The following is a 6,828-nucleotide window of genomic DNA, read 5'->3' on the forward strand; positions in this document are numbered from 1 at the left end:
TGCTGGAGCCATGTGGGGGCTCTCCAAGAGGATAAGTCTGGATACAGAGGATAAAGAATGCACAGTGCTTCCCCCCCGGGGAAATAGTGAGTGCAGGCCACTGTCCCCCCGGAAGCTGTACAGAGAAAAGCCAGGGTAACTCACTTACATTAGTGGCGGCTGTTTGTACAGTGGGAGGCCAACAAAACACAACAACAACAATCTGACACAGCTGTTATACAGATGGCACTTTTCATCCCTAGATCCCAAAATGCTTTACAAAGGAGATCAGTATCATTATCCCAGTTTTACAGATGGGGAAACCAAGGTTCAGAGAGGGAAAGTGACTTGTCCAAGGTCACCCAGCAAACCAGTGGCAGAGCTAGGAATTGAACCTCACTCTTATGAGTCCCAGGCCAGTGCACTAACTAGAACACACTGCCTCCTGTCAAGCAGATTATAAGGCTGTGCAGCCCAAGGGAGTTAGGCACCCAACATCCACTAAATGTCAATGGGAGCTGGGCATCTAATTTTCTTAGTCTCCCAGGAAAATCCAAGCATAAAACCACAGGCGGCAAGTGATCCACCCTAACTAGCTTTATCTAAGCTAACTCTTAAAACAAACAACAACACGAGAAAGCAGAATAATCTAAAAACCCACCCACATCCCACCTCTTCCCTTCAAATCCCCACTGACTGGATCACCCTGCTATGAAGGCAAGATCCCATCACATTGTCTTCACTGAAACGGCGGTGGTCACCTACAAATAGCTCAGGTTTAAGTGCATAGGTGTTGGCTGACTTTGCAACTTGGCAGCGCATTGGCAGCTTCCCTGATGGGGTAGGGGAGAGGGTGCACAAAGCAGCAAAAGTGGACATCTCTCAGGAACCACTGTATCTTCAGGTAAAAGGGAGACCATACATACAGCCGTCTCTAAACTGTCAGGCACCACAAAGGAAGACTGCAAACTTTTTCACTGGTACCAGGTTGCAATCTTTTGAATTGTCGTACTAGTTGGAAGAGGTTAAAAAAAAAAAAAAAGTGACGGTGGGGTTTCCTCTCTTCTGTCTCCCAATGATTTCTGTACCGCATATGTTCCATCTGCAAGCAGAGATTGCTTTTTCTACTTGTTAGTCCTGCTAGCTCACCTGGGTTCTGGCACCCAAGCTGCATTCTTTCCAATCGATCCATCATCACTAGTAATAAGGTTTCTGCCGACCAAATTATTCCCCTAGCAATAGCTGTGTAATCCCACTGACTTCACTTGCACACATGTAACCAACTGGAACACAATAAGCAATTCTGTTTGACACACAAGAAGGCGTAGAATCCAGCTCACTCCCCCACAGCTATGTTTCCTCGGCAGGGCTAAAAAGCTGGGGAGGGGGGAAACATTAGTCACTGAACAGAAGACTCTGAATAACACACCAGGAACAGGTCTGTGGAGTAAGATGAACCCCACTTCAGTCTGACAAACAAAAACACTCCAAAGGAATAGCGCAAACCCATTTGGCAAGCTTAGACTGTGATCTCATCTCAATTAAAATCTGTACAACTGCTATTTGCAAGTAACATTACTATTGAATTCCCTCTATCAAGTAATGTTAATTAGGCAAAACTGTAAAAATTTTAATGGCAATCACTGTGTTAAGTGGAAAGTGCCTGAAACATTTATAGCTTTGTTCTGAGAAGTGTACTGATTATGTTGATTGACTTCTGCAATTTAAGATTGGGGAGAAGAAAGATGCACATAGACTCCTCAGGGAATGTTTTTTAAATACCTGGCAGTGAAAACTGCTGCATTCCAAAGGCAAAAATCTTGCTCTTTATGAGTATTTTAGAGGCTCAGAAGTAAATCATCTGAGGCAGGAATATTTTAGTAGTATCCAGAGAGGGAAGAGCTCCATCGCATGAGAAATCTCCCCAATCCCACCATGCTATAACTATCTTGATCATTTGGGGACTGGAATTTTAACAAGGAGTTAGGACAAGCTCCCTCCAGTGCATCACTGGTCCCATTCCCCGTGCTTCTAGCTTACCAAGGGTAAGTCACATAACCTATGTGTTTCTGTAATATTGGCTCATAATGCTTACTCACCTTTGCAAAATGCTTTGAGATCATTGGATGAAAAGTGCTGAAAAGAACAAGGTATCCTTATAATATGAAGATGATGTATCCAAAATGTATCCAAGATCTTGGTGGGGTAAAACAATGCGTATTTCAGCTTAGTTCTAACTGAGCTCCAAACCTGCAACATATGGCAGTCGGGAACAGCTCTGTATCCTATTATCTCTACTCCAAGCTGTCCTGTCCCCTAGCACACGTTTCCAGTAAAGTAAAGGACTGAATAATGATGGTGACATTAGCTGCTAAAACTAAGGTGATCTTTTAGGGACCATTCCTATAAAATAAGATTCCATGTGTGATGGGGTAGATGAGGCCCACATGGATGAGGAAGGGACGTGAGAGGCCCTGGCAGCAGGGCTCAACCCATCCAGCCCTGTCAATCATGCATGATCAGGAGGAGATCTGTAAATGGGAGGAAAGAGTGGTCAGTGAGGGAGAGGGAAAGGGAAAGGACTAGGACTGGGATTGGGATTGTGGGATTGACCTAAAAAGCAGACTGCAAGAGCAGCTCCTCAAACTGGGCAGGGAGCTCCTAGACAGGGAACCTTCACCTCACCCTGAGGAGAGTACAGCGGACTCCCAGAGTGAGACAGACAGGCTGAGCCTGCCTCAGGAACCCAGCCAGAGTGATTTCCCCAAACCCATTGAGCTGGGGCTGGATTGTTGGCAGCACTAAGACTCACCACCACCACCCTTTGCTGGGACTGCAGGGAGGGAGTATCCCTGAACATGTGGGGGTTTGTGACTTTCATTTTGATCCCCCAGCCAGAGAGACTTAAGGAGGCCCACAGAGGGTAGAACCCCACTGCAAATAGTGAGGAAATGGGGCGCCACTGTGACCACCCAATGTAGCTAACTGGGCATGGTCAGGTTCCCCCACCCCTAACAGATGAACCACCAAGGACTCTGTTACACCAGGATTTAAAAAACCAAAGATCTGAACCCAAACTCTTTCTGTTTTAGCTGCCGCACTACAGATGTGCTTTGCTTATCATCTGGAAAAGGGACAGTCAAGTCAAAGGTCACCAAACACACATCCAAGAGCAGAATTCTGCTCTAGGATTTTTTCCCCTTGTCTTTTCAATCTTCTTTCTTACAGCCCAATTCAGTCCAAACTATGCCTTGTCTCAACATCCTGGAAGTGCACCTCAGGCTAGAGCAGCCTCAGTAGCATACGTTCTCCACTCCAAGGCAAGACTTTATATGAAGCATATACCCTGGAGATCAATATTCTCAAGCTTCCATTGGATTCTTAATAGATGACCTGAACTCAGCCTACAAGGTTAATATGTTATTAGGTTACTTCTCTTCATACACATTGCTCCATAATTACTCCAGCTCTTTAGTGTTTTTTTTACTTCTTATAAGCTAGGAAAATAAAACATGTGAGTCATGTATGAGAACTAGCCTTAGAGGAATGAGTGAGTGATATATGAGATTGTAGCTTAGATTTTATTACTTACAAAAATGATGCCATCTGTAATGTGTTTTTAACAGGGGATGATGGTTCATCTGAATGGCCAGATACTCACATAATACTTTGATTATTTTTTTTAAAGTACAAGTTAACTGACCGCTATACAAGAATAAAACCACCACATACGTGAAAAAGCCTTTAAACCCATTTTAAAAGAGACCAGTATCTTGGTTAATTATAGGTCAAAAGAAAGGCAGGGGCATTTCACAGCACGGGGAGGAGAGGGAGGTAGGCATATAGTAGCCCTGCTGTCTGTACCCATCCCAGGGTCAAAAGGTCTAGTCTTTGTGGCCACAGCCAGAGTGATAACACAGAATGAAGCAGAAGATCAGAAAGAATGGTGCGTCCCAGCCCAGCTAAATGAGCGCCTTAATAGTTAGGCAAAATATTCAACTCATACTGAAGTTGTGGCCATGCAGTCAAAGCGCAGAAGTAAACCCAGTGGCAGGAAGACAAAATCACCACTGCCTACAACAGCAGTACAGCTACTATGTGCTGTAAGAGTGGCTGGCGATGGATCTGCTTTTTCGGTGATCCACCCTAGAGTATATTGCAGTTAGTCTTGCCATAGTGTAACAGAGGAATTATCATGATTGCCAGATCTGCCTGTGAAAGAGATGGCTGCTGCTTGCACGTATTTTTATAGTAGTTAAAAAGCAGCCCTGACAACACCTACTGCTTTACCAGTCATCTCTGATCAACAGCTATGATCAGTCTCTGGGAAAAGCTGCTATGCTCTGATTTTCTACCCAGCCTTGTGGGGATCTCTCAATAAGATAACCAGCACTTGCCATAATAACCAGGAGAGCTGCTACTTAGGGCACATAAATCTCACACCCAGTTGTCTGTGACTGCTGCAGATCAAAAGTGTTGGCTAACAAAATCTGCACCAGAAGCAGACATGTTAATTAGCTATTCCAGTTTAATTCACTGGAGTAATTACCTAATACTTACCTAATTAGCCAATACTTTCATCTGCCACAGCTAGATGTAAATGCCAAATGGGAGCTTTGGGCCCCTCCAATCAATACTTTAAGCCACTTTAAAAATTATTGCATGTAACAACAGACTCAGAGGAGCTCATTCTAGGCAGCAGCCCTAGCACCCTCCGTTTATTTTTTTCATGTACCTAAAAGACAGTACACACGTCGGAAAAGTCAGTGCACATGCAGAGCCATCTCAAATAGATTCAAGTGCAGCCAACATTCCTTGCTTTGATAGATGTTTCTCCTATAAATATCTATAGTGTCAGTGTCAGAGTGGTTTTCAATTTAACCTGTTACAAGCAATTTTTGAATAGATAGCAAGACAGTCATTCCTGATTATGCTTTTATTTTTTTTATTTTTGTCAGAAAAATCTTTTAAACCATCAATAGCTAAAATCATCCGTAGATTGGTACGGAAAGTGTTTCTGTGGTAACCTCAATGCACCAATGGATTAATCTCTGCTAAACCAGCGTAGTTTGGGAATAATTTCTCCTTTCTGAATGATTTGAGATGTTCAGTTCACTTCCTCCTCTCTTGGGAGAATTATATCCTTATGGAAACAGGGGGTAGTAGACACTTTGTAACAGAGCTTGGTTTTGTGAGACTCACTCAGGTGTCTGTAATGTAGATGAGATGAGGATCTGCAATTTTAGACATTTATTGGAATGAAGCCTCAAACTGCCTTTGGGACTCTGTCTTTGCAATACTCACTCCCATGAGACATCTCACTGAAGGAACAGAGCTTGAGTACGGGTGGCAGACTCAGGCCTATACTGTAAGCTCTTTGAAGCAGGGAGTACCTTTTTGTTGTGTTTGTGCCGCACCGAGCACAGTGGGGACGTGGTCCATGACTGGGGCTGTTAAGTGCTAGCACAATACAAATAAATAATAATAAAGATGGTTTCTAGTCACTAAATTCAACCAGGTGAGTCTGGCCAGTTCCACAGCCAGAGGGCCTAATAACAGAAAATTCGTGTTCCTATTGCCCCAGAAATGTTCATTTCATACCAGACTTCTATTTTACATCTGCATGAACAAAATTCAGAACACAGCCCAGATATTAAAATATTCACTTGAACACTGTTGCGTCCCAAGCAACAAAGCTCCTTAAATCAAAGCAGTGAGACCCATAACTAGGCTTTATCAAACTCGTCCGCACTGCAGGAGTATTCACACACCACTCCCACTGTCCTTCCCCAGCATGCATTGGCTCAGAGTAAAACCTAGGGTAGATTCTCTGTGAGCAAGCTCTTCTTTCGTTGTGCCAGAGCCCTGGTCAAGAATCCAAAGGGGAAGTGACCAGATAATACAAAATAGGTTTCTAGCTCTACGAATGATTTGGATGACCAAAAAAATAAGGGGGGGGGACGAGTTTCGGAGGAGTATAAAAAGAGTTGTGTCATGGGAGCTGTTCGAAATGTTCAGAGTCCAGTCTGAAATCTCTGTTGTGCTTCAGGCTTCTGTTATAAATTTGAAACCCTAGAGCAGATTTGTCAAAAGGTTGGGTTGCTCAAAACCTTTTGTTCTGTTTCCAACTTTTATTTTGTGTTATATTATAGAAAATTAGCAATTGAAACAAAAAGTAATTTTGAAACAGAAAATCAAAATGTCCCATTACAGAAGAATTGAAACATTCCATTTCAACTTTACCAAAATGCTGTTTTTCAATATTTTTTCCACACAATCTTTCTTCAGATAGATGCATTCCTTATAAATGTTTTGCCACACAAACATTTCTGACCAGCTCCAGTTTACACAAATCCTTGTGATCCAAAAACATCAAGGTTCTTCTGGCTCTGGCTGTCACATGTACCTTACATGCATTTTCAACAGAACCCGATGGAATTATGAAGCTAGGCAGACAATTTGCATTCTCCACCCCTTTTGTTTGCAGAATGTACATGTGCTACATGAGCCTCACGCTTGGATGACTGCCAGGTGTGAGAACCAGGGACCCTGATCAAAGAGTAAGTGTATCAACAGCAGGAGGTTAGCTAGCCCTGGCCCTTATGTTACCTCAGCATAACGATGGGAGGTAAGTTAAAGTTCGAAATGACACTTCCAAAATAGTCAGTCTGAAGCTTTACCGTAAGAATGGGAGGTGAGTTAAGGTGAGAAGTGACACTCCTTCAGAAATAGCCAATCTGAATCCTGTAATACTGATCTGATGATGATCTACTGAAACAAATAGCAATGCATCTACAGGAAGAGGAATATTTTGCATCTGACTGGTTGAATAGAAAACATAAGAGAAAA

Source organism: Lepidochelys kempii, chromosome 11 (assembly GCF_965140265.1).
Source record: "Lepidochelys kempii isolate rLepKem1 chromosome 11, rLepKem1.hap2, whole genome shotgun sequence".
NCBI lineage: Eukaryota > Metazoa > Chordata > Testudines > Cheloniidae > Lepidochelys > Lepidochelys kempii.